General features: G+C 43.5%; 1 long non-coding RNA gene across 1 annotated transcript in view; it reads left to right on the top strand.

Annotated features, from left to right (window-relative positions):
- The window catches only part of LOC111171771 (uncharacterized), a 152157-nt gene that overhangs the window by 52986 nt on the left and 72443 nt on the right, over positions 1-26728 (top strand). The window contains exons 2-3 of the long non-coding RNA XR_016394025.1: positions 8415-8568; positions 13056-13130. This is a non-coding gene — a long non-coding RNA (uncharacterized LOC111171771). The remainder of the gene's footprint in view (positions 1-8414; positions 8569-13055; positions 13131-26728) is intronic.

Genomic DNA, 26728 nt, shown 5'->3' on the forward strand with positions numbered 1-26728 from the left:
GGAACCTCCAGTATAGAGCATGTCAGTCAGAAGCACAGGTGACAACTTGGACTTCTGATTGGTGTCTGAAGTTGGGGGATGGGGGGCAGACTTGTAGGACTGAGCCCTTAACCTGTGAGATGTGACACTATCTCCCAGTACATAGGGTCAGAATTGAGTTGAATTGTAGGATGACCAGCTGGTGTCAGAGAATTACTGATTGGTGTGGGAAAAACCTCCACACACTGGAATTGGTGACAAGAATTATAGTGACTGTTACACTAATATGATTTACTAATTTCATTTCTTCCTCAATTCTTTAGGGTGAACAGCTTATCCAGGACCTTTGTTATCCCATCTGGAGAGAGTAATTAAGACCTCAGACACCCTCCATAGTTGAAGAAACATGGTTTCCAGGGGCATCAATTCAAATGAAAAATCTAGGACAACCCCTCTCCTACTCCCACTTTCTCAGAAGCAAAATAGAGACCTGGGGACCTCGTCTGTACTATAGCCACTGCCTGGGTGTTAGCATCTGTTGCTGTCTCTCAAGGGTCCTTCCTTGGCTCCCCTCCCCCAAATGTTCTTATTGTTATTTTAAAGTCCTAAATTTGGCTTGACCTAGGCTGGGGAAAGTTATCTTTCTTTTTCACTTCTCCTTCAGGTGAAAAACGAGGCTGACATATTTATGGATTTTTGTTACTTCTTTAATAAATGGCTCCCTGGGATGCGATTCTAGGAAAATGGCCCTTTAAGGAATAATGTCTCAGAAGGTGGTGACTGGGCAGAATTAGCCATTGTGGTAAGAGGTACTCCACACTAGGCATTTCCAGGAGACTGGCGGTGGTCAGAAATGCTCCTATTGATTCTGTCCACAAAAGTGTACACGTGTTGGTAAAATGCCTTTCACGGACATTTATAGGACTTTAGGATGAAGAGAGAGATGCTTTTCCTCTCCACTGTCGTTTCAGATGGAAGAAGTAGGGCTGAGACATGCCAGAGAACTTGTCATACTTCTTCAAGAATCTGAAATACTTTTCTGAAGAACAATTCCCTCCAGTCTCTTCAGTGACACTCTGTTTCTCTTGAGGGAACAGGAAATAATGACTCTGAGTATTTCATAGGGTGCTGGAAGAAGAAGGAGTCTTCCTGATGTAGTTGTATAATTTCCTCATTTTTAAAGGTGAGGAAACTGAGGCCCAGGGCAGTAAAGGAAGTCACCCTTGATCTCACAGTGAGTTTGCATGTGTGAGTCAGGCCAAAGCTCAGTTTCCCTTTTTGGTGCCCTATAATTACCTGGGAATAATCTCAAGAAAACATGTTCCACACCCTGGAACCCAAGGCCTCAGCCCCTCCTTTTCCCTTTTTTGCTCGTTGCTCACCTGTGCTTTGTTCAGTAATGGCCCTGATGTAGCCTGTTCACCAGGCAGCCCATGGACTCCTCAGAGGGCATTAGCCTTGGGCTCTTCCGTCAAGGGCCCTGATTCATTTGTAGCCATGATTGCATCAGGGTGCACATGTGTCTCTGTGTGAGAGATGTGGGTATTTCTCCAGTCACATGTGGGACTTTGCCTCAGCTCCCCACCCCCATCACACACTATCAGCTATGGCTAAAGAATAAAGCCAAGAAGGAGGCAGCCGCGTGGGATTTCATACAGACTAGAGGTCTGGTCCTCTTAAAGATTATGAATGCTGCCAAAGGAAACATTAAGAATTAAAATCATGATTTTATTGGGCGTTTCCTTTGTGATCCTTACTAGCATTTTGAGTCAGTGAATAAAGTGAGGCTGGCGTTTTGATTGGCTTCTTGCAAAAGTGGTTGGGCAGGTACTCAGGCTTTTTGGGGAAGTGTATGGACATCTTCAGATAAAAGGTTTTATATGAGGGAAAGGTTATTGCTATTATTTTGAACTTTCAGAGTGGTTTCGTTTTTCCATATTTATGATATTAATATAGCTTTAATAGAAGGCTTAATGTGCAAGTCGCTAAGCACATTGCCCAATGGAAAAAAAAATAATGATACAACTACTGCAATGATAAGGCAGTTTTCACCTACACTTTAATTATCTCTCTTTCTTAAGTAGAAAGACTTGATGAAATCTTAAAAGTATGCTGGAAAAGTTTCTAGAATGAAATAGTTTAATTTTAAGATTTATGTTTTAGGTAAAGACTAAATAGTATTCTCTCCATTTGAAAAAACAAAAAAAGGTGAAAGTTAAAAGTTTCATAATTGTGTGATATCTGTTACTATCAGAGAAATTGGATGTTGAAATGGACAAGCAAGACTGAAAACTGAAGTGGATATATTCTTAAAAACTGTGTGAAAGAGGCAGGGGGTGTGGGGTTCTTTAAAGAAATAAATCTGACGTTGACCTAAACCTATTTTAGCACTAGGCTTTGGTGTAGACTATGCATTACTTGAGTAGGAAAGTTTGGGCACAATTCTTTCTTAAATAGTGGAAACTGTGGCTTTGGGCTTGTAGATCATGTTTTATTAATTTTCAAGAAACTGGATGCTGTCCACTGTGTCTGGATGGAAATTTTATTGCAGAAACTGCTTACTGTTATGTAAGTCTGTTTCATACAACCACGCGAGTTGGCTCTGCTACATATTTACCATCTCTAGCTTTTGCTGGGTCCTCACTGCACCCATAACCCTATGCCTCCTTTCCCCAGGAAAAGATGTAAATTTTTCACTGTTATTCTGAGCAACCCGGCTCATGACATTACCTCTTAATTCACAGAAAACGTACATCCGATCCAGCAAGAGCTCTCTCAGCTTCTTTCTTCTGTCATGTAGAAACAGTGACATGCGCACCTCTCCTTCCCTCCCAAGTCCCCCTTTGTTCAGACCTAGCCCCTCTACGTGAGTTCGGGGTTGCAGTCACTTCCACCCCCCATCTTCTCAGGGAGCTCAATTAATCACTCTTCCCTCTACTAGGTGCTTTCAGCCACTCTTTTTCTATTGGTTTCTTGTTCTCAGCACATAAATATGCTCAATTTTTCCCCATCTTAAAAAATACATAAACGACTTTCCCTTGACCCAGGGTGTCCTAGCTATCGTAAGTCTCCTTTCCATATACAGTCATAAGAGTAGCTTATACTTATTCTTTCTACTTCCTTATGTTTCATTTATTACTTAGCTAGGCTCCACCTTACTTCCACCCCCACCGCTCCCCGTGAAATGCTCTCACCGAGATCATTTAGCGTCTCCTAAACTCCGAATCCAGTAGACCTTTTGTTAGACCTCTGATTATCCGGCTCTCTGTGGTAGCTGCTTAGGGTAAAATCTTCCACGCGATCTTTGACTCTCTCTCTCACATCCCACATCTGACCCAACAGCTCTACTTTCCAAATCTATCTAGAATTCAACTACTTCTCACCATCCCATTGCCACCTGGTCCAAGTTAGGATCACTTTTTGCCTGCATTATTGCAATGGTTTCTTAACTGGTCTCCTAGCTCCTGCCCTCACCCTCCACACCCGGTTATCATCCTGCAGCCAAAGAGTTTAAATGCTTAACTAGGCTATGCTGTTTCTCTCCTCCTCGCTCTCCGATGACTGCCATCTAGCTCTGGGTAACGAAGTTCTCAGTAGAAGCCGCAAGGCCCCACAGGGTCCTCCCCCTATTCCTGTCTGTTTCCATCTCCTACCACCACTCTTCCCTCCCAGAGCTAGGACTAGCATGAAGCTCTCAGAAAGCGCCTGGGGTGCAAAACTGAACAAGGACCCCACTCTCAGGGTCTTGAAACACTATTGACAACTTCTTAACATCCCTCTTCTTAAAACTCTTCTTTCCTTGCTTATGTTGCCCAGTTTTCCTTCGATTTCTTCAACTTTCTCCTTAATTCCACCCCACTCCCATCAAAGCAGCATGGTATAGTCATGGGATGGTCAGGTTTTTGCTGTGCAAATATGGAGTTAGAGTGCTTGAGTTCAGTTTCTAGAGCCATGTGACAATAGACAGTTACACTTTCTAAGCCTCAGTTTCCTCATTCGGAAAATTTAAATAATAATGTCTACCCTGCAGTGTTGTTGTCTGATTAAGTAAGCCATGTAGACATTTAGCATGATGCCTGGCATAAAGCAGGTGCTCAATAAATATTCATTATTATAATAATAACAGCTGATATTATTACTTCTGTTTGCATCCCCTTAACCCCCCTGTCCTCTCTGGTAAACCAACTGAGTTTTTCCAGAACTGCTGCAAAATAATTCCTGATACAAATCAAGCGATTTTGTTTCTAAAGGCAAAGAAGAGAATGACATAGTTCACATTTCCTTTCTTGCAGGAAAAATGTTACGGGTCATACTTTTGCTAAGAAGCTTGAAAAACGAAGTTAATTAAAACATTCCTAGAAAGAAAGAGGAAGAGAACATTACAAAAATTCCCTTATCAAATCACATGTTGAAGTTATACAATGCCAGTGACATACAAGATGGAAGAGAAATTATAATCACATGTGTGGGGACCAGCAGGGATTTTTACGTGATATACCAGTGGGCTGAATCTTGGCATATGAATGGTATATACATACATAGGTGAAGTGTTTGATGACTTTAAGTTACATTTTTCTAAAACTCCAGGCTACTGGGAGAGAATTTGTTTAGCTAACAATGATTTTTGTAAGTCATCCTATGAGATGCAGCATTAGGATTTATACTGTTGGAGCACTAGCTATGGGCTCAGCAAGGAACTAGATGTGTTCCTTTTGCCTGGCATAGTCTGTCTTCAGATTCTCTCTCTCTCTTTTTTTTTTTTAACGGTACGCGGGCCTCTCACTGTTGTGGCCTCTCCCGTTGCGGAGCACAGGCTCCGGACGCGTAGGCTCAGCGGCCATGGCTCATGGGCCCAGCCGCTCCGCAGCATGTGGGATCTTCCTGGACCGGGGCATGAACCCGTGTCCCCTGCATCGGCAGGCAGACTCTCAACCACTGCGCCACCAGGGAAGCCCCAGATTCTCTCCTGACTGTCTCCTTCTTGCCACTTAGGCGCCAGCGCCTTAATCTCCAAGAGTCAGAACCCCTCACAGTCCTTCTCCATCTCATTATCCTGTTGTATTTTTGACTGACAACCAGCAGTCAGAGAAGGGAGTGTGGTCATCTTTCTGCTTCCTTTCTACTCCCCATATTTCTAAACTTGCTTTCTGACTCCTCAAGTGTTGAAGTTCAAGGCAGGACTTAGTAAATGTTCAATGTTTTCTCTTTCTCTTCTGGACACTTCCCTGGATTCTTTGGAGATACTGCATGTGGTCTTGTAACCTGGAGTTCCCTTAACATAAATGAATGTATTTCTATTGTGGCAGTGTATGGGAACCCTCAGCCTGGCCTCATTGCGTAGCTACAACAACGAAAAAATTCCCAAGCCAGTCTCCTTTTCCTGCTCTCTCAACACATTTTCAGACAAGCTTTGGAAGCCTGCCTTGCTGCCCTCAGATAGCCTCATTATATAAGTAATGAACCTTTTCGTACCCCTTTGGTGTGGTGTCATTGGTCTTGACATTGGAACCAAATTTTGGGTAAGGGAGTCCCTCTTGCAAGGGACCACAAAAACTGGTGCAGCAAGCTGGGTGACCACATTATTTATTTTGCTTGATATTAGTATAGCCATTCTTATGGCTCTCTTATGGTTTCTGTTTGCATAGTATATCTTTTTCCATCCTTTTACTTTCAATTTATTTGTTTCTTTCGATATAAAGTATGTCTCCTATAAGTAGCAGAAAGTTGGATCTTGTTTTTGTTCTTTAAATCCAATCTGATAATCTCTTCCTTTTGATTAGATTGTTTAGTTCATTCACATTTAACGGTATCATTGATAGAGTTGGACTTACATCTGACATTCTGATTTTTTGGTTCTCTGTGTCTCGTGTCTTTTTTCTTGTTGTTTTCCTTATTTTCTGTCATTGCAAGATGCTCTGGGTTCATCTTGTATATTTCTTGCCCCTGTCCTAGAATCAGTCATTTCTCTTAGAAAATCCTGTTTCTCTAATAAAGAGAATGGTATTAGAAACCAAAATCTGGGTGCTAGGTGTGCCCGTTAGTACTGTTTTGCATGTCTCACAATTTTTTTGAAACTGGACAATTTGGTAGTATAACAATTCTAGATACTGATTCCCTCCCTTACTCCCCAGGAGTGGTGGTGGTGGTTGTTGGCTTTGTCAGTTGTTTATTTATTTAGTGACTTGGCGGAACTAATCCTGTGACATCTATTTCCCCCCTAGTGTGCAGCCCCTGTTACCAATGCTTACATTTTTTCCCCCTTGTTTTTGTCTTTTAGCCTGGCTACCTAAGGATCATCCCTGGGTCTGTGTTGGCATAAGCCACTTATTGGTCAAAGGTTGTACTTAGCCAGTTAGATTTTTGCTCTCTCTATTTTTTTTATTGCAGTGTAATTGCTTTACAATGGTGTGTTAGTTTCTCCTGTACAGTGCAGTGAATCAGCTGTATGTATACATATATCCCCTCCCTCTTGGACCTCCCTCCACCCCAAGCCCACCCATCTAGGTCATCACAGAGCACCGAGCTGAGCTCCCTGTGCTATCCAGCAGGTTCCCACTAGCTATCGATTTTATACATGGTAGTGTATTTATGTCAAACCTAATCTCCCAGTTCATCCCACCCTCCCCTTCCCCACTGTGTCCACATGTCTGTTCTCTACAATCTGCGTTTCTATTCCTGCCCTGCAGATACGTTCATCTGTACCATTTTGTGTGTATGGCCTCGAGGTTGCTATTACAGTTCAGGGAATTTGTGTTTACTGCCCCATGTTCGGCCAAGGGCTTGTAGCTTGGAGGTTCTTTCTCTGATTGTTCCCAAGAGGGCTCAGCCTTGGGCATGCCCATAATCTGCCAGGTCGTCAGGGGTGAGTGTAATTTTAGTTTTAAACCTAGGAGTCACCCTGGATCAGAATACCTATTGTTCACGGTTTGGTCAAGGGTGGTGTTTAAGCCCCTTGTGCCAGCAAGGCTTCCATCCTGGGATGACTGATCCCAGGAGGGCTTCTCCTGGCTGCTCTTTTCCCAGTTCTCTCTGTTAAGCTTCTGGCTGCAGTGCTGTTTTGCTTGTCTCCTGGAGCTATCATTCTCCTCTTAATTACTGTCTACCAAGATCTCCAGTGTTTTCAAAAACACCCTTACGTATGGAACTCTCTACTCTCCGTTCCAAACAGTCAGCCCCCTCAGGCAGAGCTTCAGAACTCTTCATCCTTTGGGTCTGCCTCACCCCCTGGGTAGAACCCCCATGCCACCGCACCAGAGCTATACTCCAGTTCTATAAGAGGGCACTGCTTGGGGGGCCAGTGCCAGCCCCTGGCCTTCTCAGCTTGCCCTTCCCCAAAGGGAACCTCTATGATGGAGCTGGGCAAGGGTGATCAGGGCCCCTGTACTTTTAGTGGGCTACAACTGGTGCAGGACTTGGGAAGGGAGCTGCATCCCCGAGATCATTCCTCCTAGGAACAGAGCTTCTGTAACACTAGGTTGGGGTGGGGTGGGGGAATGAGAAGTATTACTGGCAACATGCCACTCTTGGGGTGAAATCATAGCTCAGACTGTGCGCTTCCAGAAGGGGAGGGCTCTATCTTCCTGGCTGCATATGCCCAGGGTGTGGGAGTTAAAGGAGCAGGTCGTGGCTGACATGCCATGGGTGCTTGTTGTTCTTATGAAATTTAGTAAATTGTCTTGAATGAATAGTCCTCCTTTTGCTCTATGCCCTTAAGATAATTTCCAGGGACTTTTAAGTGATTTTACTTTAATTTTTGTAATTTTCTCCGGTTAAATTGTTGTTATGCTGAGGAGAGTCCACTGGAAGTCCCATCCACCCAACTTTTATATTCTTTTACACCAACAGTTATGTTCCCTACCATGAATACGAGAGACAGTCTTCCACTATGTTGATGTTGCTGCTGCCACGGATTGCTTGGTGGGGAGGTGGGGTTTGAGAATCAGTGAGAATGTGACAACTATAGGAGAGCTAAGGAAAGAACTGTCCCTGCCATCAGTGAGGAAGGAAACAGGTTTTATTTTTTATCAGTGGCTTCTGATTGTAATTCAGGTTGATGATCACCATCCTGGCCCTCTTACTGCATTCATTTCAGCCTTCTGGGGGTCCTGATATAGCCATCTGATGCTTCCTCAGGCATCTGAACTAATGTCAGCATCAAGTCGCATCTGTTCACTGTGAGGAGAGAAAATGCGCATTCATTGCAGCAGGAGGAATTTGGGGTAAATGTGAGGAGATAGTCCCTGATCAAAAGCATTAGCCTGAGAGGTCTTTTTCAAGTGTAAATCAGATCATGCCACTCTCCTGCTTCAAGCTCTCCAATGGCTGCCCAATGAAATTAGAATAAAGCCCAATCTCTTAACCAAAACCTACATTTCATTTCACTCTCTGTCATTCACCATGCTTCAGTAACTCGGGCTTTCTTTCTGTCCTTCAAGTCCACCAGGCTTGCTCCTGCCCTAGGACCGCTGCGTTCACTGGTTCCTCTGCCTGGAATGCCCTTGCTCAGATCTCCACATGGGTAACTGTGATCAACCATCTTAATGCCAAGGTCACCTTCTCAGGAGGACTTTCTGGCCCACGATATCTAAGGTAGGTTCCCCTTACTCCCACTCTTCATTGTTCGCTCTTCATTATTAACTTGCTGCCACTCTCCCACTAGAGTGTAACTTCCAGGCGGCAAGGATCTTGATGAATCTTGATTACGCTGTCTGCTCTCTTCTAAGTACTAGAAGTGCTTGCCATCCAGTGGGAATTTAATAAATCCAAAGAATAAATGGAAGAATGAAAACATGGATGGAATGAATATCCATAGTTTTCTTTATAGGTTTTAAAGAAATGAATAAAATACTCTCTTGATGAGGTGTCTCAGAAGAGGGGCCTAGATAAGATTCAGTGGTGAGGTCTTGTAATGTGGGGATTCACTTTACTAGTAGAAGAGTGCTTTATAGAAAGTGGCAGACTGAAGTGTTTTCCAGGGAAATAAATCCTCCGAACAAACAGGAACAATTCAACATATATTCAATTATTCAGTTGTTCAGAACCTGGTTTTTAGTTCCACTTTGGCCCCTGACTGAAATAATTTCATGTGCACTTGTGCCCTGTTTTGTTACAACACCCAAGGGCAGGCGCAGTAAGAGTGATAGTACCACTCTTGACATCATATACTTGCGATTGCAAATATCTTTGAATATTATGACTCATGGAAGACACAGAAACCCCAAATAATGCTGCCTTTGCCGATTTAAACAAAGCCTGGCTCCTTTCTATTTCATCAATCAAATGAATGTCCCTTTCCTTACCCCAGTGATTAAACCAACTATTTTGTTCCAAGATGTATTTTCTTTATCAATTACTGTGCTGAGAAATTCTTTCATCTTGGATTTAGAAACTAATCTTCTTATGAGAACTGCAGAAAAATGACCCTGGTTTTAACAAGTCTAGGACTTTGAAATCTGCATTACGGAAGGGTATGGAAACATGATATTTGATCAGGGGAGGTAAGGGAGAATTGTATAGGCTCTGACTAATAAATAATGAACCAGATACATCTATACATGAACTATTGTGTACCTGATCTGTTTGCTCTTTAAACTCTTAGCAAAGATTACACATAAAGAATAATTATTACATATTTCCTTTGAAATGGTGACCAAGAGTACTGAGAAATTACACAGTGCACCGAACAGGGCATAGTGGCCAGATTTTAAGTGGCCTCCCCCCACAGATCCCCAATTCCCGAAGTAGAAATGTGAATTCTCAAGTGCCCAAATTGTTAATGACTTCAGAAGTTCACACAAGAAAACCAATATTTCAAAAATTCTTTTATCATGATAATTTTCAAACATACAAAATTATTGAAAGAATAGTACAATTATTTACCCATATACCAACCACCTAGATTCCACAATTGTTAGTATTTTACTAATCATTTGGATGTAATACTTTATATTTGAATACTTCAGTATTCACCTCCTAAAAAGAAGAACACCCTTTGGTATAGTCACATTTAGGACCATTAACAGGAATTCTCTAATATCATCTAATAGTTAAATTCAAATTTCCCCAATAGTCCCTGAAATATCTTTTATGTATGTTATTTTTCAAATGAGGATTCATTCAAAGTCATGCGTCGCATTTGGTGTTTCTGGTCTCTTTTAATCTGGAACTGATTCCACCCCTATTTTTTTTTTTTTCCATGACGTCAGTTTTTGAGAGACTAGGCCAGTTATCTTGCACAGCTTCCCACATTTTGAATTTTTCTTATTGTTCTATTGTGGTGTTATTTAACTTTTTTCCCTCTATCTCCTATACTTCTTGTAAATTGGAAGTTAGGTCAAAGGCTTAGTTCAATTCAGGTTAAACATCTATGTCAAGGGTTCTTCAAAAGTGATCCATACTGCATCACAGCAGGAGGCATGTAAGGTTAGAATATTCTACTACTAATGATGCTAACTTTTAAAGTTCTTTAACTTCAGTGTTTCTATAAGAAAACAGTTTATATTTTGGACAGTAGAGAGCTCCTTTGTGCTAAAATTAAGGTGATTTGCAGCTTACAAAACAGATACAAGCAACAGTTTGCAGGGATAGTCTAAAATGATGACTCATTATCCATTATTCCATCAGTGATGGGGGAGATACAACTGGATGTCAAAGGGACTTGAGAAATAGCTGAAGTCAGGCTACCTCTCCCAAGGAAGATGAGCAAATTCCCATGTGGCCTGGATCCCGGCAATAACTTCAGGGAAGTGGACTTGGGTACCTGGGTGACACCAGGTAAAGGGCTTAGGAGGTTGGTGTCGCTCTTCCCCTAAATTTTAGGAAAATTTCCAGGGAAATAATTGAACAGCCCAAGTGGAATTTCTGGCCCTATTACTTGTACTGCTGTTATTTCAAGTGCAACGACTTTATCCATTTGATTTAAAAAACTGGTTCCTGCTTTAAAAAGCTTTGGGGCACCAGAACAGTAAAATTGTCCAATAAAATGCTGTTGAATCAATTGACAGCACCACATTTAGAAACACAGTGTATCACAGAGCAACATAAATGCCACGACCAGTGTGAGATTCCCTGTGGCTACACAGATTTTTAAAGACAGGCTTTACACTGGATTACACATGTGTAAACCTGGGTCTGGTTGAACCAATGAAGGCAGACGGCATGATAGAAAAGCATGTCCTTCCCCTGATTTAGATGCACAAGGTGGGGAGCTAATAGCACCCTCAAATTACTATCAAAGCTAAACTTTATCTCTTGTTTACTGGGCCCTGGGCTAAGAGACTCACATTTTGTGCCTCATTTAATTGTCACAACAAATGTATAAAGTCACTTGTTTAATGAATGAGATATGTGTGTGCGTGCGCATGTGCATGCATCCTACTACGTGCAAGGAATTTCACTTTACTGGGCTCTGGAACAAAATCCAAATCCAAAACACACAGGGCTCCTCAATCCAGGCTGACCTCAATTCGGGCTGACCCTAAATAGTAAGGGTCTTGGATTTGTAGATAAAACCTGATGAGGGGCTACATGTCAACAAGTTATGTAACTGCTAATGCAGGCATTTCAGGTTAGTAAATCTTTCCGTTCTGACCATTACATGGACTGTGTGCTAACAGGCATTTTGGAGGTCTGTTAAAACTGATCACAGTGTAGGCAACATACTAGCATAAGAATGGGCTCAAGGAAGCTGATGTTGTAAGAAAGGAGTGATGGAGAGAGAATCAAGAGGCAAGAGGTTTACATGAAAAGTATCTCCCATATGGATTGATCATATTTGCTGTGTTTTCTTTCAGTAATAGAAACTAAACATAATAAGAAAAAAAGCCCACTTTAACAGAACACATTTATGTTTCTATTTTGGGCAGAAGGATTTTTATGAGGAGATGTAGTAGCTTATTTCAGAGAGGGGTGTTTCAACAGTAACAGGGCAAACAGGAGAGACTTGTTTTCATTTGCACAGTTTGGTTGAAAGCTTATCAAACTTATACAAGTGCAGAGACTATGGGGTGAAAACACACTTGAATTTTTTTTTTCTTTTTCTTGCGGTACGCGGGCCTCTCACTGTTGTGGCCTCTCCCGTTGAGGAGCACAGGCTCTGAACGCGCAGGCTCAGCGGCCATGGCTCACGGGCTCAGCCGCTCTGCGGCATGTGGGATCTTCCCGGACCGGGGCACGAACCCGTGTCCCCTGCATCGGCAGGTGGACTCTCAACCACTGCGCCACCAGGGAAGCCCTGAATTTTTTTTTAAAAGACCGAGAAAACAACAGCATCTGTCATTGTTTGGGACTTTATAGTGTTCAAATCCCTTTCAGATACTATATCAGAAATACCTTACGTGTATCTTTTCATCCTCATTGGATTCTCTCACCCTCACTCACCCCATGGCCTGGACTCTCAGCTCCATGTTCTAAACAGCTGCCCCTCCTGAAGCTGTGGGGCTGTAGGATTTCACCACTGTGGACAACTTGCCACAGGCTTGGGGACTCTGGATCTTCCAGACACTTTCAGACTTGGATGAAATTTCGCACTAAAGGACATAGGAGTAGGCTTCCTGGGTGATTTCAAGGGGTGGAGGGATGGGGCAATCTGGAAGTATTGGACAATAAATTCTTCAGTGGGCAAATATTCGTCAGTGTTTCATCTTTCCTTGATGGGTTGCTTTGAGGTATAGTTTCTGCATAGATATCTTGCATGGTCCTGTGAATATGCCTGTCAAATGACTGCTTGTGACCCTTTGTGGCTTCACATGAAGCACTGGTCAATGTGGTAACTCATCATCTTTTCATTCCTTCCCATTCTTCTTGTCTCGTTTCCTTTTGCCTTCACTCTGGATGCCCTGGGATTGTACCTTCCAGATAAAGCACCAGTACTTAATCCCTGCCTCAGGCTCTGTATTTTAGGAAACTGGGTCTCATACACGTATTTGTTTCCAACTCCTTCCAATACTTTGAAGTACACAAGAATGTTAGTGTTAGTCATACTTTAAAGGTGAGAAACCGAGGCTCAGAAAGTTTAAGTGATTAGTCTGAGATTACATTCATTTATTTGTTCATTAATTCACTCATTTATTTAACAGACATTTCCCAAGCACCTTCTGTGTGCTGATGGAGTCTGAGACAGACAAGATCTCTGCCTTCACGGAACTTAAATTGTAAGTTAGAGGAGACAGATGGCACGTAAGTACCATCAGTATCTGCTGAATGAATGAATTAATGAATGGATGCAAGAGTCTTATCTTTCCCAGGTTGACTACTTAGATTTTAAAAAAACATATCAAATTTCAAATTATTTCCTCCAAAAAACCTTTCTTGGGGTGCTGTTGTTTTATTGTTGTCCTGTACTTCTGCTTAATCTGCCCATCGAGTAATCCAGTATCTGTTGACTACCAAATGATTAGTAGGCTCCAGGTACGTTTAGGACAATATGGGCAAGAGGGGACAACAGGTACAAAGACGACAAAGTATAAACAAAGCCTGGGTGACTTCAGAAACAGAAAAGAGGCTGGTGTGTCTCGGAAGTAAAGGGTGAGAGGGAGAGAGGTGTGGGATGAGGTCAGAGAGATGAGCAATAACCAGAGCATACAGAGTTCTGAAGAAGGCTTATGATTTATAAGGACAGTGGGAAACCACAGGAAGGTTTTAAGTGATATGATTAACATGATTGCTAAGTGGTAATTCTCAGGCCTTCTGACTCCTGGACCTAAGGACTTCTTCTACACGAAGCAGGTGTCAGAGTTGGGACTAGAAGCTAAGCTCCGAGGCTCCCAATTTCTGATAGAGTGGAGCCAGCTTCATAGTGGTAGCTCAGATAGGAGGCCCTCCGATAATGCAGCAACATGACTCCAGTGGCACCCCTTCCCCTACAATAGATGAAAAGACAGACTCATGGAGTCACTTCCAGCCAAACAGGACTTTACCGTTCCATCTATAGATTGGGAATGATATAACCTTTTATTCAATAGTGAGGTGGAGGGGCAGAGACCTTCAGGTCCTTGGGAGCAGGGAGCATGTGACCTTGGGCTGCTGAGAATCAGCTGTGGTTCAAATCAGTCTGAGTAATCCAGGCATCAGATCAGCAGTGCCTGTCCTATTCATTTAATAGGTGAAAATTATGATATTGCCTTGTCTGGTGTAAGAGAACTGGGTGGTTATGTTCAGTGACAAGAGAGGTGTCAGCATGGGCTTCACATTGTTTTGAACATCATCCAGAAAAGTCACAGGCAAGATGGGTAAGTGCAGCCTGATTAGTAAAGTTTTGTTTTGTTTTTGTTAGTTTTGTGTGAAAGGATGTTGGATTTTCCTACACGGGGTGCCTTTGCAAGGGATTCTGTGATCCTCAATAAATGGGTATGGGAATGAAAATGTAGGGGTCACTGTCCTGAAGAGGATTCAGGACTTATCCATAGGTTTGAAGTTTGGCTCTCCCTTTGCCTCCCAACTTCCATTTTCTTAAGAGAGAACTCCAGCCTGGGGACACAGCTCCCCTTTTCCCTGGGATGCTTCCCTCCAGGAATTGTGGATCAGGCAGTCAGTCCTCAAGCCTTCAGTAACTCACGAACCTTGGGCCTTTGCACCACAAGTCCCCTGTGTGGACACCCCTTAATCCCCAGCCTATTCTCTCTTCTGGCTCTGCAGCTCTCAATTCAATAGTTTGCCTTGAGGCCAGCAGAGACTGTTCCTATTCAGCTGACCACTAATTGATATTTTGACGTTATTAATGTGTATTCATCTACTCCCTTTCTTCTCCCAAAAGGAGCGAGGGAGACAAACATTTCAGAATAGAGATGAGGGGACTGGTGGGGTGATCATGTAGGTTTGGGGGAAAGGGGAGAGGAAATTGAAAACATGGTGAGCTTGATGGAGCCAAGGAGGTAGAGCAGATGCCAAGGAAAGCTGGTAAACAACAGTGTTTGTGCATCGCAGAATCACACCTGCTCCGAGTCCACTGTCTCACCAGCCTGCCCCCGTCAGCCCGGCGCGTCTTAGCAATTCCCCAGCTGTCAGCTCCCTACCTGCCCGGCTCTGGCTGCTCGGCTCAGAGCTGCTCCCCTGGGCCTCTCTCTGGCTTGTCAGTGGGCTGCGTCAGCATCACGCCACACTGTCTCCCGTTGGCCCGGTGATCAACGCCTGACGGGCCGGCCCTCTCTCCCCTCTCAGCTAGGGCCAATGGGAGTCAGGGGAAGGTTTTGGTTACAAATGAAAATAAAATAAGTAAGTCATACTCCTGCACTCCAGAGTCTGGGAGAAACATCTTCATGGCCTCGTAAATCTTTCTTTTTAAATTTGTCCTTCTCCTTCCAGATGCCCCTCCCAATCCCCTGCGCACACTTGGCGGCCCCTCACGGTGCAGGGAATGCGAAATGAGAGGCTTGGGCTTAGGCTAGATGTCAGTAACCCCCTCCCCCGCGAACCCCCAAAGGCATTTGTGCTGTGCGTGTGTGCGTGTGTGTGTGAAGAGAGGAACCAGCCAGCCAGGATCCAGGCCAGTGACAGCTTGTCCCCTCCTCTTCTGACCTTTGCAACAAGACACCCAGCCCCCTCCCAAATCCCCCCTCACCTGGCTAAATTACCCCCAAAGCTTGTGGTTTCTTTATTTCTTTCCATTACAGGGGGCTCTGATAATTAAATGCAATACTCTATTTTAAGATGCCTAGGAGTTTTTCTAACTAGATATTAGACATTTTATTAAAGCTCGTTGACTTTGAATGTTTTGCTTAAGACTTCGTCGTCTATTTAAAGACACATCTTAAGACAGGGGATGCTATTAATCTCATACACCTGAATGTGAATAACAGTGCCCAAAAGTTGGGCCTCAGAGCGTCAGGAGAAAGAGCTAGAGGTCCTGAAGTCACCAGGTGGAGACGTGTGTGAGACACCAAGGGGCGTAAGCTGGAAAAAGCCGTAGACCCCTTTGTGGTTTGCCGAGGGGTGCCCAGGTCACGTCATAAGGAGGATTAGTTGGGGTGGTGGTAGGAGGGAAGCATGGTCACAGGGGCCAAAGGATTAGAAGGGAAGGAAAGCAAGAGGGTGGCTGCTTGGGCAACCAATACTCAGGGCAGGGGAGCCTTTCTCGCCCTCCCAGCCCCGCAAAGGATCAGCTTTGTCTTAAAAAGTCTTTTTAGGGCTTCCCTGGTGGCGCAGTGGTTAAAAAGTCTTTTTAGGGCTTCCCTGGTGGCACAGTGGTTGAGAGTCCTCCTGCCGATGCAGGGGACACGGGTTCGTGCCCCGGTCCGGGAGGATCCCACATGCCGCGGAGCGGCTAGGCCCCGTGAGCCATGGCCGCTGAGCCTGCGCGTCCGGAGCCTGTGCTCCGCAACGGGAGAGGCCACAACAGTGAGAGGCCCGCGTACCGCAGGGAAAAAAAAAAAAAAAAAAAGTCTTTTTACTTTAGACTAGGGTGGACAGTCCTCCTTGACCACTGCTATCCCACACTCCTTCCCCTCTCTTACTTCAGTGCATTATCCATGAAGGGAGAGGAGGTGTGCCATCCATTAACTGTGGCCAGAGGGTTCATCTTGCCAGTGTCCTGAGCTGCTGAGGGGTCGAGGAGAGATTTGTACCCGATGTGTTATCTTACGGGCTTAAGGAGGAGGAAGAGACTGGGAAAGGGTTATAGGTTTAAGGAAAGGTTGCCCAGCTTCTGCCAAATGGGAACAATGGAGGCACCACAGGGCAATGGGGCTGCCCTCTGAGGGATGCCAGGATGGGGCCATGGCAGTTCGGGAGGGTAGACAGGCAAGCTGTCCGCTTTCACATTGTTATCCGGGAAGACTTCAGTGTTCAGAGCCATGTACATTTCTATCTCTCTGAACTTTTTCTATCTGCTTCCCCTGCATGGTTGCCATGCTGAGGTGAGGTTTTTATAAACTGTACTTTTGGTGGGTAGAGTAGCTTCCACACTGGCTTGGGGCCAAGACGAAAAGGTGCCATCACAGAGACTCTGGGTGCCATGTAGAGGTACATTTGCCACAAAGCTGGTGAAGTTTAAGGTTTAGAGTCCCTCATTTGCATGAGCTCTGTCCATGGCGCTGAGGTTGGCCTGGGAATATTTACACCAGGGTACAGTCTGCCCTTGGGAGGACGGACAGAGGAAGAGGCCTAGGTCGGCCCTGTCTGAACAAGAAATTCCAGGATGCCATATATATGTAGCAAGATCAGGAAGCGGGAGGCATGGGCTTTGAGTATACGTATGCATGTTTCTTTGACCCCATAGACGCCTTGCCATGTGTAGAGGGACAGAAAGAGTGGAGGAGCAGAGTGTAGCCTGTAAAGTATGGATTCCCTCTAGCCTGGGTTAAGGGTGTTTCTGCTAGTATCCCAATAAGGTGCCTAAGACTGGGAGTACATGTGTATACAGAGAGTAAAAATATTTCAGATGTGCAGGGCCAGAAGCTAGTCTGTGGAAAGTTCTTCCAAATCTTAAATCTCATATGTCTGAAAGACACGATGAAGATTTCCCCAGATTTGACAACCATCCTAACAGTTTCCATGACAATACCAGTAATCACTTCTGGGACTGAAGAAGCTTTTCTAAAGTATCAATAACAAAAGGCAAATTTTGACCAACCATGCTAGAAGAAAGACTGAATTACCTTTCTATTTCCTCTAGAGGATAAGATATGACAAAATCACTGTCATGTGAAGAAGTCATCAAAGAGCAAGCAGCCAAAAATATAGAGGAAAAATTATTATAGAGCCACGTCAGGAAGTTAATTAATAAAAATATTACTTTTTTTTCTATTCGTGATGTACGTGATATTTATCCACTAATTTTGTGTTTTGTGTTTTGTTTCTTCATTCTAAGTAAATAGGTTTTTTTGGTGCCTAGTTTTGAACTCGTAGCTTAGCACTGTTTTTCTTTCAGAGGGGCTTCTAAGTTTTATAAACTTCAGCCCGCATGAAACCTGTACCAGCCGCTGCCACCCTATTTTTTTCTGGGTAACAGTATTTAATGTCCTTCATGACTGTAGCTGAGAATGAAGGAAATTATTGTAACCACTTCATGTCCTCAGTAGATTGGGGCTTATAGGCTAAGCCCAAATTTCATAATGTTTGTGATGTTATAATGTTTATAACGTTTGGGATGTTTACCAAACTTGCAGTTTCATATGATCTTCAGTAAGCTACTGAACGTTTTGGATTTTGGATTCTTCACCTGTAAAGTGAGAGAGGCAGATAAAATGTTTCCTAGTTTTCTCTCCAGCACTAATGTTCTATGCTTTTCCCACTGAAAACTGAACTCAGCATTAGCAACTGGTATAAGCTGAGGACTGTCGGTATTAATTATAATCCACAGCAGTAACTAGATCCCCAGATAACATCTTCCCTGAACAGCTTCCAATCGCACTTCCCCCCATATCCCACCTCCACAATGGTGTGGCTCACAATTTACACAACATATGTGCTTCTTCGAAGTCATATTTTTCTGATTCAGAGTATATAATGGATATGCTGGGGAGGCCTTTAAGAAAGAAAATCTATCATGAAGTTCTTATTGGCAAATGTAAGCAAATGTGACTTTATAAAAGGATTCTTCAAGTGGATTCCCTCCATGCCAAGATATTCACACCTCATATATAATTTCTTAAAATTCATATATTCAGATTAAGTTATATGAAGCCACATTAACAACGGCAAAAGTGACAAATAAGAGCCAATTTTGATCTTAGAATGGGGACAATGGGATGAGATGGAGAGATTTGAGGTCTGGAAGTTGAGTATATGGATAGAAAAGCGCCCCCTTATCCCCAAATGTCTGGGTGACACCAAACTGAAAGACAGCTCTTGGAATGTGTCTCAGGTGCTACACTAACTCCTACTTTGACTATATTACCTTCTGGCACCAGAAATATGGCCAAGACAATTCCACGCATTCCTATAAATGGGTCTGTTTCTGCACATTGTGTATAATACGTTCAAAACCTCTAAACATTCATATATGTCCCTAACTGGGAGATCCACGCAGTGATGCAGCTAAGGGACTTATGCCCAAAGGAGTCTTGATCTCCAGCTCTAACAAAGACTGCTCTGATTCCTTGCGATTGTTCAACAGGCATCTCTCCCCTCTTTTACTATCCCTGGGAAACTGTTTCTATGCACTTCCCACCTCTACCTGCCCTTCAGATGCCCACTAGCTGGGTGTGTATGTTATTCTGAGGCAATAATGACTCTGAGTACACGTTTCTTAACTCATTCTGCTGTGTCACTGTCTTACCGGATCAATATTTGGCCCGGGAAGTGCTAACTCAAAGTGAAGGCTGCTTCCTCCTTCCTCTTGTAGAAGAGCCGTGTCTCCCTGGAGTGTGGCTAACCCTTGGGCACTTACCAATTCTTTTTTCCTCCTGCTTCTGTCTTCCTTCATCATCTGAGGCTGACCCTGGTTTTAAGGATGAATTTCAGGATGGAGGACTTAGATCTTTTTTTTTCTTTTTTTCATTCCTGTGCAACGTTTTACTTTAAAACAAGGAAATCATCTGTTTATTTTAGCCCAGGCAGTCCTGGAGAGTTTAAGCACGTGGATATGGAGAAAACTTCCTGGGTTCCAGTATTTCCTATCTGTGTGTCCTCGGGCAAGTCACTTAACCTCTTTACGTCATAATTTCACAGTTTGGGAAATGGGGATTAAAAAAGTAGCTCCCTGAGGAGCTGTGAGATTCGGCGACCTGATGCCCGTCAGGTTCCTGGCATGGCTCTGACAGGTGAACAGTAAACGCTCAATGAGTGTTAGCTAGCATTTATTGCTTCCCATGTTTCCTCTACATTCTGTACTCCCGTGGGTAGGGGGTTTGTTTTTATGAGCTGAGTTTCTGCAAGAGAGACGAGAGGTTGGCTTAGATCTGTATTTTTAGCCTTTTGGCCTTGTACTGTGGCCTTTCCCCCCTTTATCTTTCTTGCTTTTCTTCCCTAAAGCCTAAAATATTTATTTTTATTTTTTTAACATCTTTATTGGAGTATAATTGCTTTACAATGGTGTGTTAGTTTCTGCTTTCTAACATAGTGAATCAGCTATACATATACATATATCCCCCTATCTCCTCCCTCTTGCATCCTTTCTTGCCTGCCTTACCTCACATACACATCTCACATACACATTCACCTTGAATGGGAGTTTCTCAGTGGTCAGTAGCAAGTGCCTTTGTCTCTCATCCCCAACTGCTGACTGAGGACACAATTTAGAGCATATGTCCAATAAATGTCGTTCAAGTGATTTCCTTTCTATAGTCTCATCAGATTCTTGTCTTGTTATTTTTATTAGAGCCCTACATTCTGAACATTTGCTTGTTTTGGCAATGGAGTCTATGTTTGTAAGATATTCTTATAAGACTGTGTCCTAAAATATTTCCCAAAGTACGTATGACCGGCAGGGACACTAACCCAACGAGAAATATCAGGAGAAAAGATGTCTGTGGTTGTCGGCCTCTCCTCTCCTGCTTTGTGAGGAGTGGACGCTTGTGAAGAATTGTCTGGTGGAGAGAAAAATTACAAGTTGAGACCTGCAGAGGAATGTTAAGGGGCCTGTGCTTTCTTTGTACATTTAGCCTTTCCTGCACAGAGATTGTTTAGGGAAGACCCTATCCAACATCCCTACCTGGTCCCCTTCACCTTGAAACTCTTCCCCTCCCTCTTCTCAAGTCATTCTCCTCTAACCTACTAGTATTTGTGGGTATTTGTTTGGCCACCAGAATTAGCTACCAAACTTTGCCACATTGTTTTCTACTTCTCCCCTTTTTAAGGATGTCCAGTAGCGTGATGCCTCCTCCCCCTGTCCTTCCCAACAGGATTCTCCCCCTAAAAAGCATTATTTTTCATTGACCTCTCCACAAAGAAGAGTCATAGTAAATTCAGTCATCTTAAGCTAATTCCTAGAATTGAGAAGTTGGGAGACACTGATCTAGGGTAGTAATTCTTTTTTAAAATGTAAATAAATATTTTATTTTTCGGTTTACAGAAGAATTGCAAAGATAGTACAGAGAGTTCCTATATACCCCTCATCCAGTTTTTCTTTTCTTTTTTTTTTTTTTTTTTGGCATGCGGGCCTCTCACTGCTGTGGCCTCTCCCACTGCGGAGCACAGGCTCCGGACGTGCAGGCCCAGCGGCCATGGCTCACGGGCCCAGCCGCTCCGTGGCATGTGGGATCTTCCCGGACCGGGACACGAACCCGCGTCCCCTGCATCGGCAGGTGGGCTCTCAACCACTGCGCCACCAGGGAAGCCCCCCCCTCATCCAGTTTTACCTGTTGCTTATATTCTCAAAGAACCAGCTTTTAGTTTTATTGATCTGTGCTATCGTTTCCTTCATTTCTTTTTCATTTATCTCTGATCTGATTTTTATGATTTCTTTCCTTCTGCTAACTTTGGGGCTTTTTTGTTCTTTCTCTAATTGCTTTAGGTGCAAGGTTAGGTTGTTTATTTGAGATGTTTCCTGTTTCTTAAGGTAGGATTGTATTGCTATAAACTTCCCTCTTAGAACTGCTTTTGCTGCATCCCATAGATTTTGGGTCATCGTGTCTCCATTGTCATTTGTTTCTAGGTATTTTTTGATTTCCTCTTTGATTTCTTCAGTGATCACTTCGTTATTAAGTAGTGTATTGTTTAGCCTCCATGTGTTTGTATTTTTTACAGATCTTTTCCTGTAATTGATACCTAGTCTCATAGCGTTGTGGTCAGAAAAGATACTTGATACAATTTCAATTTTCTTAAATTTACCAAGGCTTGATTTGTGACCCAAGATATGATCTATCCTGGAGAATGTTCCATGAGCACTTGAGAAAAATGTGTATTCCGTTGTTTTTGGACGGAATGTCCTATAAATATCAATTAAGTCCATCTTGTTTAATGTATCATTTAAAGCTTGTGTTTCCTTATTTATTTTCATTTTGGATGATCTGTCCATTGTTGAGAGTGGGGTGTTAAAGTCCCCTACTATGAATGTGTTACTGTCGATTTCCCCTTTTATGGCTGTTAGTATTTGCCTTATGTATTGAGGTGCTCCTATGTTGGGCGCATAAATATTTACAATTGTTATATCTTCTTCTTGGATCAATCCCTTGATCATTATGCAGTGTCCTTCTTTGTCTCTAATAGTCTTTATTTTAAAGTCTATTTTGTCTGATATGAGAATTGCTACTCCAGCTTTCTTTTGGTTTCCATTTGCATGAAATATCGTTTTCTATCCCCTTACTTTCAGTCTGTATGTGTCTCTAGGTCTGAAGTGGGCCTCTTGTAGACAGCAAATATATGGGTCTTGTTTTTGTGTCCATTCAGCCAATCTGTGTCTTTTGGTGGGAACATTTAGTCCATTTACATTTAAGGTAATTATCGATATGTATGTTCCTATTCCCATTTTCTTAATTGTTTTGGGTTCGTTATTGTAGGTCTTTTCCTTCTCTTGTGTTTCTTGCCTAGAGAAGTTCCTTTAGCAGTTGTTGTAAAGCTGGTTTGGTAGTGCTGAACTCTCTCAGCTTTTGCTTGTCTGTAAAGGTTTTAATTTCTCCATCGAATCTGAATGAGATCCTTGCTGGGTAGAGTAATCTTGGTTGCAGGTCTTTCTCCTTCATCGCTTTAAATATGTCCTGCCAGTCCCTTCTGGCTTGCAGAGTTTCTGCTGAAAGATCAGCTGTTAACCTTATGGGGATTCCCTTGTGTGTTATTTGTTGTTTTTCCCTTGCTGCTTTTAATATGCTTTCTTTGTATTTAATTTTTGACAATTTGATTAATATGTGTCTTGGTGTATTTCTCCTTGGATTTATCCTGTATGGGACTCTCTGTGCTTCCTGGACTTGATTAACTATTTCCTTTCCCATATTAGGGAAGTTTTCAAGTATAATCTCTTCAAATATTTTCTCAGTCCCTTTCTTTTTCTCTTCTTCTTCTGGAACCCCTATAATTCGAATGTTGGTGCGTTTAATGTTGTTCCAGAGGTCTCTGAGACTGTCCTCAGTTCTTTTCATTCTTTTTTCTTTATTCTGCTCTGCAGTAGTTATTTCCACTATTTTATCTTCCGGGTCACTTATCTGTTCTTCTGCCTCAGTTATTCTGCTAGTGATCCCATCTAGATATTTTTAATTTCATTTATTGTGTTGTTCATCATTGTTTGTTTCATCTTTAGCTCTTCTAGGTCCTTGTTAAATGTTTCTTGCATTTTGTCTATTCTATTTCCAAGATTTTGGATCATCTTTACTATCATTATTCTGATTTTTTTTTCAGGTAGACCGCCTATTTCCTCTTCATTTGTTAGGTCTGGTGCGTTTTTATCTTGCTCCTTCATCTGCTGTGTGTTTTTCTGTCTTCTCATTTTGCTTATCTTACTGTGTTTGGGGTCTCCTTTTTGCAGTCTGCAGGTTCGTAGTTCCCATTGTTTTTGGTGTCTGTCCCCAGTGCCTAAGGTTGGTTCAGTGGGTTGTGTAGGCTTCCCGGTGGAGGGGACTAGTGCCTGTGTTCTGGTGGATGAGGCTGGATCTTGTCTTTCTGGTGGGCAGGTCCACGTCTGGTGGTGTGTTTTGGGGTGTCTGTGGACTTATTATGATCTTAGGCAGCCTCTCTGCTAATGGGTGGGGTTGTGTTCCTGTCTTGCTAGTTGTTTGGCATAGGATGTCCAGCACTGTAGCTTGCTGCTTGTTGAGTGAAGCTGGGTGCTGGTGTTGAGATGGAGATCTCTGGGAGATTTTCGCCATTTGATGTTATGTGGAGCTGGGAGGTCTCTTGTGGACCAGTGTCCTGAAGTTGGCTCTCCCACCTCAGAGGCACAGCACTGACTCCTGGCTGCAGCACCAAGAGCCTTTCGTCCACACTGCTCAGAATAAAAAGGGAGAAAAGGTAGAAAGAATTAGTAGAAGAAGAAAGAAAGAAAGAAAGAAGAAGAAAGAAAGGAGGGAAGAAAGGAGGGAGGGAGGAAGGAAGGAAGAAAGGAAAAAAAGAAAGAAGATAAAGTAAAATAAAGTAAGATAAAATATAATAAAGTTATTAAAATAAAAAAATAATTATTAAGAGAAAAAAATTAAAAAACAGAAACAAAACGGACGGATAGAACCCTAGGACAAATGGCGGAAGCAAAGCTATACAGACAAAATCTCACACGTAAGCATACATATACACACTCACAAAAAGAGGAAAAGGGGAAAAAATCATAAATCTTGTTCTCAAAGTCCACCTCCTTAATTTGGGATGATCTGTTGTCTAGTCATGTATTCCACGGATGCATGGTACATCAAGTTGATTGTGGAGCTTTAATCCGCTGCTTCTGAGGCTGCTGGGAGAGATTTCCTTTTCTCTTCTTTGTTCTCACAGCTCCCAGGGGCTCAGCTTTGGATTTGGCCCCGCCTCTGTGTGTAGGTCGCTGGAGGGCGTCTGTTCTTCGCTCAGACAGGACGGGGTTAAAGGAGCCGCTGCTTCGGGGACTCCGGCTCACTCAGGTGGGGGGAGGGAGGGGCACGGAGTGCAGGGCGAGCCCGCGGCGGCAGAGGCCGGCATGACGCTGCAGCAGCCTGAGGCACACCGTGCGCTCTCCCGGGGGAGTTGTCCCTGGATCCCGGGACCCCGGCAGTGGCGGGCTGCACAGACTCCCCGGAAGGGGGGCGTGGACAGTGACCTGTGCTCACACAGTCTTCTTGGTGGCGGCAGCAGCAGCCTTAGCGCCTCATGCCTGTCTCTGGGGTCCGCGCTTTTAGCCGCGGCTCGTGCCCGTCTCTGGAGCTCCTTTAAGCAGCGCTCCCAATCCCCTCTCCTCGCGCACCAGGAAACAAAGAGGGAAGAAAAAGTCTCTTGCCTCTTCAGCAGGTCCAGACTTTTCCCCGGACTCCCTCTCGGCCAGCTGTGGCGCACTAACCCCCTGCAGGCTGTGTTCATGCCGCCAACACCAGTCCTCTCCCTGCGCTCCGACCGAAGCCCGAACCTCAGCTCCCAGCCCTGCCCGCCCCGGCGGTTGAGCAGACAAGCTTCTCGGGCTGGTGAGTGCTGGTTGGCCCTGATCCTCTGTGCGGGAATCTCTCCGCTTTGCCCTCCGCACCGCTGTTGCTGCGTTCTCCCCCACGACTCGGAAGCTCCCCCTCCGCCACCCGCAGGCTCCGCCCATGAAGGGGCTTCCTACTGTGTGGAAACCTTTCCTCCTTCACAGCTCCCTCCCACTGGTGCAGGTCCCGTCCCTATCCTTTTGTCTCTGTTTATTCTTTTTTCTTTTGCCCTACCCAGGTATGTGGGGACTTTCTTGCCTTTGGGGAGGTCTGAGGTCTTCTGCCAGCGTTCAGTAGGTGTTCTGTAGGAGTTGTTCCACGTGTAGATGTATTTCTGGTGTATCTGTGGGGAGGAAGGTGATCTCTGCGTCTTACTCTTCCTCCATCTTCCTGGAAGCCCCCTACCTGTTGCTAACGTCTTACATGATTATACTGATTCCAAATAAAGAACCAGCATTGGCACATTACATTACTATTAATTACACTGCATACTTTCTGTAGAAAGTTTTTCCCATATTGTGTCATTCCTGTTCCAGAATCCCATCCAGGATACCACATATGTCTCTTTAGCCTCTCCTGCTTTGTGACAGTTTCTCAGACTTTTCTTGTATTTGGTGGCCTTGACAGTTTTGAGGAGTACTGGTTGGATATTTTGTAGACTGTTACTCAGTCTTTTTTTTTTATAACAGCTTTATTGAGATATAGTTTACATACCATAGAATTTACCCAATAAAGTACATTTTTTAGTATATTCACAGGTATGTACAAACATCACTACAGTCAATTTTAGAATATTTTCATCACCTCAAAAAGAAATTCCATATCCTTTAGCTATCACTGCTCCCAACCGCCGGCTCCTGCACAATGTCCCCATTCTCCCTAGCCCTAAGCAACCACTAATCTACTTTCTTTCATTATAGATTTGCCTATTCTGGACATTTCATATAAATGGAATTATATAGTATATGGTTTTCTGGGATTGGCTTTTTTCATTTAGCATAATGTTTTTAAGGTTCATCCATGTTGTAGGATGTATCAATACCTCATTCTTTTTTTTTTTTTTTCTTTTTCTTTTTTTGCGGTACGTGGGCCTGTCACTGTTGTGGCCTCTCCCGTTGCGGAGCACAGGCTCCGGATGCGCAGGCTCAGTGGCCATGGCTCACGGTCCCAGCTGCTCCGCGGCATGTGGGATCTTCCCGGACCTGGGCACGAACCCGCATCCCCTGCATCAGCAGGCGGACTCTCAACCACTGCGCCACCAGGGAAGCCCCAATACCTCATTCTTTTTTATGGCCAAATGCTGAGGTCAGGTGTTTGCAATTTGTTCTTACCCCAGAAGGCTAAAAATGGCTGGGGTACTTTCCTGCAATTGGGAAGGTACTTGCAGAGAGAACTAGATTGCTGCCTGTGCAATAAATGCCTATTGATCCCAAGTAGATGAACAATATAGTTTTATAGTTAATTTAAAGTAATGTAGGGAATTAAGAGCACAGCTTCTACAGTCAGACTGCCTGGGTTTGCTTCTTGGCGTTACCTTTTATTCACTGTCTGACTTTAGATAAGTTAATTAACCTTCCTGTACTTCTGTAAAATGGGAATAATTGTTTTCACCTTAATAAATGTCAGCCATCAGGCAGGTTATACACATAGTGGGCTTTTGAGTTTTGGTAGATAGATAAATGGAATCATCTAATGACAAACATGGAATATCAGTTTTCAAAGAAGGAATTAATAATGCATTCAATTATGATCAGTGTAGCTAAGTGTTTCTGGGGAGATTCAGAAAGCACTTAAGCATTTTA

The sequence above is a fragment of the Delphinapterus leucas genome, chromosome 8, assembly GCF_059928025.1.
Source record: "Delphinapterus leucas isolate spDelLeu-1000000601 "Yukka" chromosome 8, BTC_Dleu_Yukka2, whole genome shotgun sequence".
Classification (NCBI taxonomy): domain Eukaryota; kingdom Metazoa; phylum Chordata; class Mammalia; order Artiodactyla; family Monodontidae; genus Delphinapterus; species Delphinapterus leucas.